The following is a 15,919-nucleotide window of genomic DNA, read 5'->3' as shown; positions in this document are numbered from 1 at the left end:
GTATTTGGTGCCTTTTCATTTTGTAACCAAATGCCTCGGCCTTTGGATTGAAAGATAAAGAAGTTTGGCTGAGCACCCATTTCTCTATTAATTCTTATGGGAATCAAAAATTAATAAGCATCTGTCTCAGAAGAGCCAGCATTTGTTTTGTCTTGATGCCTATGAGCTACATACTGTATATTGTCTCAGATGTCATGCAAATCTCTGTCCGCATGTCATCTCTTCAGACAAGCTGTATAAGATCACCACCCTATCTATATTAGCGTCACCATCATTCTCCATCAGTAACTACCCAGATGCAGTATTTTTTATGGTATTTAGTAGTATTGTGTAATATTATATTATGTACTTATTTATCTGTTTATCTTTCTAACCTGCTTGACTGTGACCTCCATGAAGGCAGGGACTTTAATTTACTACTGTATCTTTAGTACCTAGGCTAGTGCTTGGCACTGTTAAAATGAATGACCACATATCCTGGGCAAGAATTTTCATGTCTATTCCTAAGAAGCTATATTCACTTTTTTCCTTATTTGGAAAACTTTTATTACAAATTTTTAAATTCTTTTGTGATGAAATGATAATAACAGAGATACAAGTACCACTAGCAATAAACAACAAAAAAGCTAGTCATACTTTGGTAGGAGAAACACCAGAAATTAATAGCTGAAGAAATAAAGTTTCACATAAATGAATGGCCCAAATATAAAATATACTGCAAAATAAGTTAGGTGGAGTGAACTGGGTAAGAGCTATAGCATACATTTCATGATACAGTTGGTGTATATGATTCTGTTAGGGTGATCAACTTTGATGAATGAGCTCTGTTACTAGCCATGCATTTTTTAATTGAAATTTTTTTGAGATAATTATAGATTCACATACAGTTATAAGAATTAATAGAGAAAGATCCCAGGAGTTCTAATGCCAGCAGAGCTGGCCAAGTACCACCTCTCTTTTAGGTCAGAGATCCACACTACTGATTTTAAGAAATGAAAAAGGGAGACCTCTAATCCAAGATGGCAACATGGGAGGCTCCTGAACTCACCTCCTCCCACTGGCATGCTGAATCTACAGCTACACATAGAACAATTCCCTCTAGAAGAATTCCAGAAAATACCTGAACAATAAGTACAAATGGGGTAAAAAAGAAAATACCCACACTGAAATGGGTAGGAAAGGCTGAGATATACTCTTGCCACAAACCCTATCCCCAGCACAGTGACGTACAATAGGGAAGCAACTGACAACTTCCAGCTTTTCCCTGAAGAGTGAAGAGGTTGGACCCAACATCCCAACTTTAAGACTTCCACCTGAGAGGTGGGTCCCCCAAATACCCAACTCAGAAAGCCAATGGGGCTTGGTATCCTCGAGACCCACAAGACTGTAACTAACAAAGAAACAGTTCTTAATGGGCTCAGGAAGACGAGGACTCACTGTGGCTATCTCCCCAGGACTCAGTGTAGAGGGAGCAGACCAAAATGCTCATCTCTCAGTCTTTCCCTGAAAGAGGCCCATTCACATTTCAAAACCTGCTGCCCGAGGGTCAGGCTTCTAATTTAGCACACCTCTAAGTGCTGACCACGGTCCTCCCTGAGACTGGGGAGGCTGGGAGAGCAATCTCTGAGTCCTCCCTCTGGCTTACTCCAGGTCATTGGTGTCTCCCTGGAAGGCAGTTTTTCCATAGAGATGTCAAATTGCCCTTTAAAGGTTTGGAAATTATTTTATTCTCTTTTCAGCAGTGAATGAGAATAGAGGTTTCTCCGCATCCTTGCCAGTATTGGCTGTAATTTTTAAAATCTGTGAGTATTGGTCATTTTCTTTTCAATGTGAAGGTAGGTTTTTGCTGATTTGTTTTGGACCTGTGGTTCTCAACTCTGGTTGCATGTGGATCTCCTGGTGAGCTTCTAAATAAGGCTGGAATCCCAGCCCTAACTGACTGAATCAGTTACTCTCCGGGCAATTCTCATGTTCACCTCTGGTTGACAGCCACTGGGGGCTAGGATGGTAGCTGATGCAGGAATAAACTGTTGAGAAATTGATTTGGTTCAGGAGCTCATAGCAAAACACGACATCAGATCAGAACAGCCACCCACATAGCCAAATCAGCTGACAAGTACTTTTTAATGAGCTTTCCAGATAATCAAGGCTTACTATATTTCCAGTAGCATTAGTTTAAAGCAATGTTTGTCAGTCAGAAAGCTGATGAATTTGGACATTGCAGCCTGGGTGTGAAGTCCTGAGCCCCTGCTCAGGGTCATAAACTTAATTAGCATCTGAGTTATCAGGAATAGAGAGGCATGGCTTCTTGGCAAACTATGCATATTGTGTGCATGTGGAATGAAACTTTTTAATTTGAGATAATTGTAGATTGCCATGCAATCGTAAGATGTAGTAGAGAGAGATCTCATATGCCCTTTCCCCAAAACTATAGGACAGTATCTTAACGAGGCTACAGACGTTGAATACAGTCAAGATACAGACCATTTCCATTATCACAAGGAATCCCCCATGTTGCCCTCTTTTAGCCACACCCACTTATCTTCCACAGCAGCTCCTTCCTTAACTTCTGGCAACCACGAAGCTGTTCTCCATTTCTATAATTTTGTCACTTCAAGAATGTTACATAAATGAAACCACACAGTACGCAACTTTTGGGGGTTATTTTTTTCCCCACTCAGCACAGTTCTCTGTGATTCATTCAGTTTGTTGTATTTATCAGTAGTTGTTTCCTTTTTATTTCTGTGTAGTATACTGTGATCTGGATGAGCCAGTTTGTTTAACCATTCACCCATTAAAGGGCATCTGGGTTGTTTCCAATTTTTGCCGTTACAAAGCTGCGATCAGCATTCATGTACGTGTTTTGTGTGTGTGAGCATTAGTCTTCATTTCCCTGGGAGAGGAGTGCTGTTGCTGCTGTATTTGAAAGTTTAGTTTTTTGCAAAACTGCCAAACTGTTTTCCAGAAAGGCTGTACAGTTTTACGTGCATACCAGCAATGTTTGAGTGATTCAGTTTCCCTACGTCCTCACTTATATTTAATATTGTCACTATTTTTTTCATTTTAGCTATTGTGATAGACATGTAGTGAAAATTCATCATGGTTTTAGTTTCATCTCCCTAATGGCTAATGATAAAGGAACATCTTTTCATGTGCTGATCTGCCATCTGGATATCTTCTGTGGTGAAATGTCTATTTACGTCTTCTGTCCATTTTCTAAATTGGACTGTTTTTCTGTTGAAAATGGAGAGCTCATAATATATCTGTTCTTTGTCAGATATGTGGTTTGCAAATATTTTCTCCCAGTTTGTCACTTGTCTTTTCATTCTGCTAATAGGGTCTTTCATGGAGCTAAAGTTTTTTAATGTTGATGAAGCCCAATTTATCAAGTTTCCTTTTATGGATTATACTTTTGGAGTTAAATCTGAGAACTCTTTGCCTAGACCTACCTTCCAAAGATTTTCTCCTCTTTTTTTTTTTTTCCTAAAAATTTTATAAGTTTTACGGTTTGCATCTAAGGCTGTGATCCATTTTGAGTTTGTTTTTATGTTTCTTTTTCTTGTTTTTGCTCATAAATGTTTAATTGCTTGAGCACCATTTATTGAAAAAACAGTCTTTAGTCCATTGAGCTGCTTTCGTACCGTTGTCAAAAATCAGTTGGACATATTTATATGAATCTATTTCTGGGTTCTCTGTTTTGTTTGATTGGTCTGTGTGTTTATTCCTCTGGTAACGTCACACACAGTCTTGATTATTGGAGCTAAATAATAAGTCTTGAAATTCAGTAAACAGATTCTTCACACTTTGTTTTTCTTTTTCAAAATTGTTTCACTTTTCTAGTTCCTTTGCCTTTCTATATAAATTTTAGAATTTACAAAAGATATTGCTGAGATTTTGGTAGGAACTGTTTAAACCTCTATGTTGGTTTGTGGAGAGTTGACATCTTTGCTATGCTTAGTCTTCTAATCCATGAATACAGTATGTTTATTTATTTATTTATTTAAGATTTTTATTTTAAAGATATCTCTACACCTAACTGTGGGGCTTGAACCCACAACTCTAAGATCAAGAGTTGCATGTTCCACAGACTGAGCTAGCTGGGTGCCCCTCTCTTCATTTATTTAGATCTTTCTTTCATCAGTGTTGTACAATTTTTAGCTTCTATATCATGTGTTTTGTTAGATTTACATATAGGTATTTCATTTTTTGAGCAATTGGGGATGGTATTGAATTTTTAACTTTTGTGTTTATATACTCACTGCCAGTATATAGAAATATAATTGATTTTTGTATGTTTTTCTTGTATTTTGTAACCTTGCTGAATTCATTTACTTGTCCATGATTTTTTTTTCCTCGTGGATTCCTTTACCTGTTCTATGTAGACAATCCTGTCATCTGTAAACACTTTTATGTCTTTCTTTCTGATCTGCATGCCTTTTACTTCTTTTTCTTGCCTTGGTGCACTGGCTAGAACTTCCAGCACAATGTTGGTTAAGAGAGGTAAGAGTAGACATCCTTGAATTGTTCTCAATCTTGGGAGGAAAACATTCAGTCATTCACTGTGAAGTATATTGTTAGCTGCAGGTTTTCTTGAAGATGCTCTTTATCAAGTTGAGGAAGTACCCCTCTATTAAAAATCATTCATGGGTATTGAATTTTATCAATTCTTTTCTGCATCATTGATATGAACAGGTTTCTTCTTTAGTCTGTTAATTTGGTAGATTACATCGATTGAGTTTTAGATGTTGAAATTCCTGGGTGGGGCTGATGGTGGAGGCAGTGGCCTCATTAGTTGGCAGCAGAGATGAAAGTCCCAGCTCCCTCCTTGATCTTCTTTGACACCACCCTGGTGGGGTGTTGGGGTCCCTTGCTGCAGTTCCCAAGGGTGGAATTGTGAGCTCTCCACCCAGTCTTTGCTGCTGTGACTGGGGGTGGGCCATAGATTTTTTTCTTTCCCGGTGTTTGGCTCTGATGGAGTAGTTATTATCTGAAAGTCTTCTTAGTCTGCTCCTGATCTGTTCCTTTGGCTCAGAGACCAGGCTTATTTATTTTTTTTTAATCAAAAAAATTTCTTTGTACTTGTTGATGTTTCTGGTTTGCCAGCTTCTTCAATTTGCGATATTGAAGGCAAAAAGAAAACCCAGGGAACTCACCACCATATTCTCCCTCAAGTTCTGTTGTCCCTAATTGGTCTTTCTTCTCTTCACCTTTCAGAGTCAGGAATTCCTGAGTTTGTTGTATATATAATGTCCAAAGTTTTTGATTGTATGTAGCGGGAGGAATAGGGGAAAGTATGTCTACTCCATCTTCTCAGAAGTGGAAGCATATTTAGATGTTGCTGTATTATATACATTAGATTGAACTACTCAGGATAAGACATTTATTTACATACTGCAGCTCTCTTTCTTCATGGTTCTGGGTGATTGAAGTATTATTTGCCTGCTTTAGCAAATGGAATCTTGATTAACTGTTTTTCGTTACTGAAAATGTTGAGTATTTTGTTTCACATGTTTCAAATAAAACAAATATCTGTCTCTATAATTATCCCTTGTTATCTATAGTTTGTTACTTATCAGTGAGACCCCAAGGTTGGTCTTTGTGGAAGGAATGAAGGTTTTAGGGGAGGCATAGCTCTCTTTGTGGGAATTATCCTTGAGGATGGTCTCTTAGTGGAACACTAAGGAAGAGATAGGGAAGGGGGAGGGAGATATTGTGTAGAGTTTATATGCAGGTGCTTTACACAGGTTATCTCATTTAATCATATAATGTATTGTTACCAGCTCTATTTTCAGCTGGAACCGTGGCTTAGAGCGGTTAAGTAGATATATAAGGATTGATATATATATATATATATATTTTTTTTTTTTTTTTAAAGATTTTATTTATTTATTTGAGAGAGAGAGAATGAGAGAGAGAGAGCACATGAGAGGGGGGAGGGTCAGAGGGAGAAGCAGACTCCCTGCTGAGCAGGGAGCCCGATACGGGACTCAATCCAGGGACTCCAGGCTCATGACCTGAGCCGAAGGCAGTCGCTTAACCAACTGAGCCACCCAGGCACCCTATAAGGATTGATATTTTAAGCCTGTGTCTCTATCCTGATAACTTTAGCTATTCCCCTAACCTGCCTTTGCCAGGTTGTGAGATCATCACACATTATATGGAAGTTTTGCTCTGAGTTTATGTCCTGTCTCTTCTGAAGGATACTCTGTAGATAAAACAGTATGGTACAGATAAGATGTATGATTAAATCTGCCTACTAACTTCTGTAACTATCATATGCACTTTAAAAAATGACATCCAACAAATGGAATATGACAATTCTCTTTTCTAATATTTTAGCCTAGGCAACTGGATACATGAAAACACTCCTGAAGATGAGTATGGGCTAAGGATTTTTGGGAGAAAGAAAAAAATTATCAAAGGATGACAATGAAAGAAAATAGGATAGAGAACTTTGTGTCTCAATAAAGCATCACTAGCAGTTCAGCAAAAGAAACATTTTAAGCATTAAAAATGAGAGAGTAACTTTTGACACAAATGTCATCCAAAGATAAAAGTGGCAAATAATGTGAATGGATAAATTTGGTAATATAATTTGGGTTCAAGATAGAAGTATCAATATAAAATACAAAAATTATATGATGTGGAACTGAGAAACTATAATGTAGGCTAAACTACTGTAGTTTCATCAATTAATGTTAATTTTCTGAGGTATGACAATGATATTGTGGATACATAGGAAAATGTCCTTATTTAGAAGATGCCTGCTGAAGTATTTTGAAGTCAAATGTCATAGTGTCTGCAACTTACTTTCAAATGGTTCAGCAAAAAAAACAAACCGAAAAGCCACTTGGGATGTTTTATTCCCATGTCCACTTTCCTGTATCACTGCCTAATCCATCAGGTGTAGTACTCAGGGCCCCAAATACTCTGAGAGATCCACAGCAATGTCTTAAGTTCTTTTCAAATCAAAAGACAAAAAATGGATTTCGAGGTCAAAGAAATGTTTTGATATATAATGTTAATAATTCATCCTTATGGAACACAGCCATAAAATGTAATTTTTAATCTGTTTTTAATAGAGGAAGAGGCACACAAAAGTGCGTAGGGCCCACAAAAGCCATAAAGTGGCCTACTTGCCACCATCAGAATTTAAGCTCCATGAGGGCAGAGATCAGTGGTCTCGTTCCCTCCTGTACTGAAGACACAGTCAGCACAGTGCCTGGTCTCAGGCATAGTCTTAACTAACATTTGTCAGTTGAGTGAAAGAATCACCTTGACTCGAGTTTTGTGAACATTGGACCTATTCTTCTAATAAAGTATATGAAATTACTCTTCTATAAGCCAAGTATACATTATTTTTAGATTACCAAAACATTTTGGATTGTTAACATCTCTTTCCCTCTTCTTTAGTATGGAAAATTAAGAACTGACTGCATAAGAAGGAAGGAATCAATGTTGAGCAATCATTTGTTGACCACCCACTATATGACAGGCAGTGATCTATGTTCCAGGCATTCTTTTTACCCACTCTGAACCCAATGTATTTGCTTCTGGAAGGAAAAGACAAGACAATTTAATGAATATTGTTCTGTGGATAATTTGCATACAACAGCAACAATGTAGTAATAAGCATTTGTTGGCATTTATGTGCCATGCAATGTGCTTAAAAGCACTTTTTGGGAATGATCTCTTTTAAATCTTATGAAAGATCTCATATAAAAACTAACAATACCTCATTTTATAGATGACCAAACTGGGGACCAAGAGGTCTAACAACTCCCCGAGTATCACACAGTGTGAAGGTGGCAGGGCCAGGGGCACCTGGGTGGCTCAGTTGGTTAAGCGACTGCCTTCAGCTCGGGTCATGATCCTGGAGTCCCGGGATCGAGTCCCGCATTGGGCTCCCTGCTCGGCAGGGAGTCTGCTTCTCCCTCTGACCCTCCTCCCTCTCATGCTCTCTGTCTCTCATTCTCTCTCTCAAATAAATAAATAAAATCTTTAAAAAAAAAAAAAAAAAAAAAAGGTGGCAGGGCCAGGACTTGAACCCAAGTCACTGGACTCTGAAGCACAGACTCTTACCTGCCTCCTTCTATTCTGTCTCCCACATGTGCCTTGAGCGAGCTGCCTGTGAAAACTTGGGGGATTATTTTTGGCTTTTAAAATATTTTGCCCTTGTGTGCAGACCCAGTTCTGGATTAAGTGCTTCACCCGTAACTGTTATCAGTAGTAATGTCTGAACTGAGGTATCTGAAATCACCTTGTGGTTCTAGGAACAAGAAATGGATGTGGGGAAGAGAGCTGTACAGGCCACAACCTGGTGCCCTGGAGTCACTGCCCTAATGGGGACACTGTGATGCGGTGCAGATTACGCTGTGGCACCCCTGGGAAGGGTGAGCGTTGCTATAAAGCCTCTCATGGACCCATTGGCCCAGCAGTAGCAGGCACTGGGAGAGCTGACTCAGACTCGGGGGGGAGAGAGGGGAGGGGAGGAGGAGGAGGGAAACTACTACACTGAAGTAGACAGTAGATACTGAGGTCCGTACCAGGGCTGTGGCTGTGGGAATAATTCTCAGGGAACACATGTTAGACACTATGTGGCCACATGATACCTCAATGATGCTTGTGTAGCAGAAGTTTTCTTCCCAGAGGCAGAGTTAATACAAGACACGTGGGTATGGATTATAGGAATTAGGAGGATGTATGCTCATTGTGTCTGTTTATAGTAGTTCTGGTACCCGATGTGGAAGAATGATTTTTAGCATCAATATCCTGAAGTAAACAAAACATCAAGATCCCTCACTTCATTATTTAGAAATTAAAAAACCAATTACCAATTTTTAGATTCTTGTAGTTATTTTTTAAGCAGAAGGTGAGATTGGTCCAATTTAATTGAAAGAAGTTGGGATTCAAGGACTCGCCTTTCTTTCATTTTTTTTTGTGTTTGGATTTGGGGGCTGGTCTGTTCCCTAGGTGTATGTGAATTTGGGGGCCGGTCTGTTCCCTAGGTGGTGGCTGTGTGGGAGTAGAGGATGTGGTGATTTGTTCTGAGAAGCAAATGAGTTGATGGATATGAATATCAGTGCTCGTGTGCTCTTTGTTTTGGAATATATAGCAGAGCAGTTTGCACGCAGGCTCAGACTTCATAGGTGATTTTGTTTTAATATGAATGTTAAGTTTCATTAGATGTGCCTCCAAATTACTTTTGCCAGAAATTCACCATTATTTGTACTGTATAATTTTCCTTAAGATTACAGTAGAGATTTTAGTACAAAGTAACTCTAATTGAGGAAATAACACAGTCATAGTACATATGATACCCAGCCACTAGTGAGTTCTGCAGGCTTAAAAATTGATTCTCATTTTTCCTAAGTAGAAGTAGCAGCAGGACTTAAGTCAGTATTTCTATGGTCCCAAGGGCCCACTTCTTTTTTGGCCCTGATATGCATCATTACTACAAACTTGCTTTACAAAATAAAACATAAAATAGTGTGGTAGATTGGATTAATGTCCCCATTTCTTCACTCTCTCTGTGAATTACCATCATGCATCCACAGCTTTTATCATGAGACTTTGCAGAACATCTGACCAAAGGCTGTGGGTATCCTTCCCCATCCCATTGGTTTGTGACAATGTCCAGTTCTGCAAAGAGGCCTTTGAAGACATTCTGTGGTTCTCCTTCTGTCTCTTACACTCTGTCATTGTTTCCAGAAGAACAGATCCCAGGTAGCTGTTGGTCCAAGGAAAACGAAAGATGAGCGGAGCTGACCTGAACCTGACCTGTGTCCTGAAGCAGAACTTCCCCAGGCTACTCTCAGGTCTGTAAGAAAACAAATGAATGTTTGTTGTAAGTCACTACAATTTTGAGATTTTTGTTATACAGCTAACACTGACTTAATATCAATAGGAATTCCCATGGTTCTTCAACTGACCTAATCGGGGAAATGCACGTGCAGAACGGTGCCAGCTGTTACATCTAATATGTGTGCCTGGACTTGCCAGTTACATCACCATGATTCTCAAATTGAATCTATTGATCATTTCAAAAAACACTAACTTGGAAGTATCCAGGCTTTGAACTTGGATCTGAAATACATAAAATTTTCTATTATTTTAAGAAACATCAAATGAGTATCATAGGAAAAAGAAACTCTGGAATGATCAGGGGGCCAAGAATCTTCGCACTATCTTCACCTTGGTCTAGTGGTGGGCATCTCATATAGTGTGGCATAGACCTCACATGAGCCTGGAACACAATGTCAGAAGGCCAGTTCTAGCCCAGTCTACTTGTTGAGACATCTCAGCACTTAATGAACTTCTCTGAGTCACAATTTCCTCATCTGTTAAACAGGAAAAATTATAACTGCTCCAGCTACCAAACAGAGTTTTTGGTTTTGTTTTTGTGTTTTTGCTGATCACATCAGGTAGAGCTCCTTGAAAACTCTAATGTCAGAGATGCTAATTCTCATACCTATGTACTTTCAAATATTCAGAAGTAAAAGCTGAGGGTGTAATAGTGACTGTAGATTAACAAGTTCCTTTTTAGGGAGTTGGGCTAATATGTAGGATTTCTAGAACTCTAAATTGATAAAGTTACAGAAATTAGAAAACCTCCATGGTGAGGAGTTCATACGTCCTGTTGGTAGTCTCTTAGGTGGTCCCAGGTGGTTTCTGTAAAAGACCACTTCCTGAATAATCCTTTAGGTGGGTGTCAGGTGGCAGGCATGCTACTCAAGACTTGTTCTATTGAGGGCGAGGGAGAGGAAGTGCTCTGTATAGGAGTGGGTAGCTCTGGGATTATTACTCAGGTCTGATTAAACTGCCCTCCCAGTTGCCCATAAAATGTGCCTTTTTAATAAAATAAAGGAAGTCACCCTTCAAACCATCAGTAGTAGGTGCATTTGGCAGAGTAATTGAATTTTACATTTAAAATATTCTTCGATATGAGGAAATATATACTTTCTGGGAAGTCTTTAGTTATTCCATCATTGCTGCTTACCAAGATTTCCTTGTGGCTGCTCTCACAATTTTCCAAAACAAAGGAAGTCTTTGCTTCCGCAGTTCAAAAAGGTCATCTAATTCATAGCCCTTTATCATTAGTAAGATCTGCTTCTCTACAGGTTGTTTTCTTTGCAAGTAGTTTCTTTTGACAATGTTGCTCCTCTCTCCTTGTTCATATTCTTCTTTAGTCTGGCAGTCAGTTTACCTTTGATTATTCTCCATGGACCTTCCCACTAGCACCATTTCCTCTCATACCTTTCTCTGTTGAAGTCTCAGTCAGTTTCTCCCAGTGACAGAGAGTCCTCCTTCTCTAATCAAAACTTATTAAATCCAAATGATCTGATAAAGTTAATTTGTGTGTCAGGACCCAGAAAAGTGGAGGCCACCCCCAGGGGCCAGGACCACATCACAAATCTAAGCCGAAATCAACCTGCACTAACGGGAAAGGAAACACCTGTCAAGGAGACCCAACACACACAACCCCAGTCCTCCAGCTCAGCTTCAGCTAGCTCACCTTACCCTAGAAAACAGGTCCTGCTGGCTTTTTAGGGAAATCTCCGAGCTCCTAGTCAATCATGCTCTGTTTCTGTGTTGCTGCTTCTAATGCTCTATAAAACTCACTCTTGCCCCAAATCCCACGGGAAGAGTGCTTTGCTGCTGGTGAGGCACCATACTCCCCCAATCCACGGATTATGTTCCCTTGCATAAAGGACATCAAACTTGTTACTAAATTGTTTTCCTTTTGTCATTTGACAGATTCATTCAGCCAGATCTTAACCAAAGGTAGAAAACGGTTTCTAAACCAGAGGATTATTATGATGCGTAACTTACATATCCTGTATTATCAGAAATATCATTAAATTGCATGTGATTTACTGACTTCATCATTACAGCTACATGAGTGCGTCTTAATCACTCAGTTCTTTTAACCACACTTAATTTCTAAACCGTCATGCCAAAAAATGCACTTCCATGCTTCAATTTCTCTAAAATGGTTAAAAGCTGAGAGGCAGGAAAAGATGATAAAGACAGCACAGATGATTACAGGATTATTTACAGTGTGAATCTGGGTTTCTGATACTTCCACATTCAAAGTTGTATAGATTATTTAGCAGCATTCCTCGACTCTAATCATTCTGAGACCACTGGAGAATTGCCTTCTAGCTCAGTGCTTGTGCTAATTATTGTAAATCTTTTGTGGAAAGTAGAGACAATCATGAATACCATACAAAACCAGGAGAAAGGGGCAGAAATAGTAAACTTTTGGACTATGGCATGGCAGAACTGGAAGGGCCCTTGGAGTGTTAGACTGATGCTGTCAGTCCAGTGTCCTCTTTTTGCAAGTGGACAACCTGTGAAGTTCCAGGGAAATATGTGATGTATTATTGTTGATGCTCACCAGTCAGATACCATCAGGGACACTTGAAGTCACGAGAAGTTGTGTTTATTACTTGATGCAATAAGGGGACCCCGTGGGCAAGTGTGAACATCAAATTAAGAAGGTGTAGGAAGATTTGTTATAGAGTTTGGCTTTCTGTTAGGTGACTGGAGGAAGGGGTCAAGGAGGCAGGAGTTTGCTGTGAATGGGGACTATCGGGATGGGAGCTATTCTTTCCTGGAGATCAATGGTTTATATCTTAGATACAGCGGGTACAGAGTGGGGATACAGCTGTATTGATTTATGCATCTGGCATTCATGATAGCTGGGAGAGGCGGATGTTTGGATATTCCTGTGGTTTGCATATTGTTCTTATTTTTGTCTAGGATCGGACATGATTATAAAATGATCTTGTGTTTTTCTCACTCTGTCAGAGGGTGACCTCTGCTGAAGTTGATGCTCTGTGACAGTGTTTACATTCAACAGGAGAATACCATGGTCTAGCTGTGTCAGGTCAGCTCCCAGCTGACAACTGTCAAGGCTTCCTTATTATTTCTCATGAAGACATCCAAAATGGGAAGAATGGGTGTGGCAGTGTCCAAGCTTGAACATAAATCTCTTGACTTCTAGGACAGAGACCTTTTCATTAATGCATGCCAGACCACGAAAATCTGTAATGTGGGAAAAACAGTAAAGTGGAAAGTACACGGAGTTTGGAATTTGATAAAATTGGGTCCAAATCCTGGCTCTGTCACTTAATTAATGTCTCTGAATTTCTGATTCCTCAATGAGGCAATTGAGGAGTGTTGTTTCCCAATTCTGTGTTACTAATTTTGCAAGAGGGTCCAAAAAATAGCGTTTTTCTCCAGCTTCAGAAAAAATGTATAATAGATGCCAACTTAATATGGAAGCTTAAATTTTACTTTATTTACTAAATTTTACTTTAATTTAAAACAGATTTCCTAATCCTATGGTTTTGAAATCTGAGTCAAAACTGGTAAATAGCTAATATTGTCTGTCCTTGGATTGAAATAAGATAATTTCCTGAATGCTATTTAATGTTAGGAAAAACAAACGAACAAACAAACAAACACCCAGTATGTTTTTCCTCTTGCCCAATTTTAAGGGCAATTATAAAAAAAAAATACCTACAAGGGTTAGAAGGATTGTACTCTTTCCTGGGCTTATATTGTAGAATATGTTATATCCATCCCTTATAACTCTCAAGTAAAAAGTCCCAAACCTACTTGTTAACATATTTCATTTCAACTCTCTCCTTGAAAATTGATCACAAGATTTATATTTCTACAGGCTGTTCACAAAGACTATTTTGAGTTTCATGAAAGGACACAATTTTAGCAAAAGAACAATAAGAAAAATATATCTGTAGATGAAATAAGGTTAGAAAGCAATACTTCTTTAATTGCTTTCAAATAAAATGTTCATGTTAGTTAAATTTGTGAATAAAACCATACACATCTTCTGGAAGCCTGAGTTTTACCTTTTGATGTGTTTCATCCTAGGAGTGAAATGTGGAAAAGGATTTCAGATTTCAAAGGAAAAATAAATTGCATAAATAAGGAAAACAATATTCAAACAAATAAAATGGGCAAGTGAAATTTCTGTAAATTGCAGTTGTTACAACACAAATTCTCTTCCTTTTACTTTATAAGCAGAGGAGTGTTTTGGGGGTACAGAAATTGGTTGTAGAGCTTATAGAGCTCTGAGGAAATATTTGGAAGTGTTCACTAGAAAGTAGAGGAGGGGACATACTCCTACAAGTCTCCCAAACACAGAAACGCTTAATGAAATATACAACAACAGGAAACATGAATATAGAACCAACCTCAGAGGAGAAGAAGAGAAATCCCGTTTTCAGAACCCCAGAGGAATTCAAGCCAGAACAGTGAGCTAAAACTGAAGCCTGTTGCAGAATGCTGAAGACCCAGGGGAGGAAAATATGGAACTTCTCTCTGAGGTCGTCTCTTAGGAGGGAAAAAAAAAAAATCCCACTGAAGATGTTAAAAAATACGAAGTTCTTGAGGGAACAAGTCACCCTAAGAAGTCAATGCAGGTAACAAATGGATGTATAAATAGCCCAAGAATTTCCAATAATGAGCAATCTAGAAAGGACTAAAAAAACAGTATTTTTAAAGAATGATCAGAGATGAAAGAAGGATAGACATCATAAAGTAAGAACAGGACATTATGAAAAAAGGAAAAGTTTACATAGAAGAATCAAGCAGGAATTGTAGAGATAATAAATAAATAAATAAATAAATAAATAAAGACTAACTTTAAAAGCAACAGCAACAACAGTAACAGCATATTTGAGAATTTAAAAGCAACATGGGAGGGGCACCTGAGTGGCTCAGTCGGTTGAGCTACCAGCTCTTGATTTTGGCTAAGGTCATGATTTCAGGGTCCTGGAATTGAGCTCCACATCGGGCTCTGTGCTTAGCAGGGAGTCTGCTTGAGGATTTTCTCTCTCCCTCTCCCGCCATCCCTCCCCCTCTCTAAAATAAATAAATAAATCTTTAAAAAAAATAAAAGCAACATGAGAATAAAATGTAGATGCTACTCTTAGAGTTTAGGCAAGGAGGGGTCTAAAATAAGTTGTAATACACCATAATTACAATTAAGCATATGTGAACAATCAGAAACAAGTTCAGTAGCTATCAGTTGGGTGGAAGGACAGATTGCAGTGTATTTATACAATGGTGTACTTAAATGGTGTAGTTAAAAATGAATGAGATCAAGATGTAGTAATATGGATAGAGTTTAAAAGCATCATTGAGAATGAAAGCAAGTAGCAATGTAAATGCACTTTGCATGTTATCATTCACATCAATTTGATAAACCTATAATATAAAACAGTATGCTCCTGGATATATACTAAGTAGTTAAAATGTAAGAACACGGAGAGGGAGAAGACTCAGCTTAAACAGTGTTAGCAATTGCTCTTGGAGAGAGATGGAGAGAAATCAACTTGGGCCATTTTCAGTTGGAACTCCAACTGCATCTGCAATGTTTTATTTATTCATTTTAGAAACTGAAGCAAAAATAATATAGTGTTTATATTCCTAGCAGATAGGTAAAGGTGTTTTTTTTTTTTTATGGTACCTTCTGTGCTTTTGGTGTGTATAAAATTTTTCACAATTAAAAATATAGGGACAGAATAAAAAATGTGAAAGAATGGAACAACTTTCAGGTGAACATGGGGCGTATCAAACCTAAGTCTTTCTGCTTCCCTAAATGTGGAAGTGACTCTCTCTGCCACAGGCCACAGTTTTCAAGTAGGGTGGGGTTGCCAAATAGAAATAAAAGTTCTCCAAGTTCATTCGTGCAACCTAAGTATGTGAGAGGAGATCAGCTTTTAAATGCAAGTTTCTCTGCCTATATTTGCCCTATCACCCTTCACCTTTGTTAGTCTTATTAACAAGTTTTTTCCAACAGAGACAGAAGTGCGAGTGAGAGGAAAAGTAGACCTGGTGATATCTGAGAGGCAGGCTACTCCTCTGAAGTTCCTCTTTCAGTTCT

The 15,919-nt window shown here is 38.5% G+C and overlaps 1 long non-coding RNA gene across 1 annotated transcript in view; it reads left to right on the top strand.

Moving 5' to 3' along the window:
- Window positions 1-15,919, top strand: part of LOC118518305 (uncharacterized) — a 221,610-nt gene that overhangs the window by 101,213 nt on the left and 104,478 nt on the right. Inside the window, exon 4 of the long non-coding RNA XR_004908566.2 lies at window positions 9,712-9,818. This is a non-coding gene — a long non-coding RNA (uncharacterized LOC118518305). The remainder of the gene's footprint in view (window positions 1-9,711; window positions 9,819-15,919) is intronic.

This window comes from Halichoerus grypus, chromosome 14 (assembly GCF_964656455.1).
Source record: "Halichoerus grypus chromosome 14, mHalGry1.hap1.1, whole genome shotgun sequence".
NCBI lineage: Eukaryota > Metazoa > Chordata > Mammalia > Carnivora > Phocidae > Halichoerus > Halichoerus grypus.
This window is presented reverse-complemented; position numbering and strand designations above follow the sequence as displayed.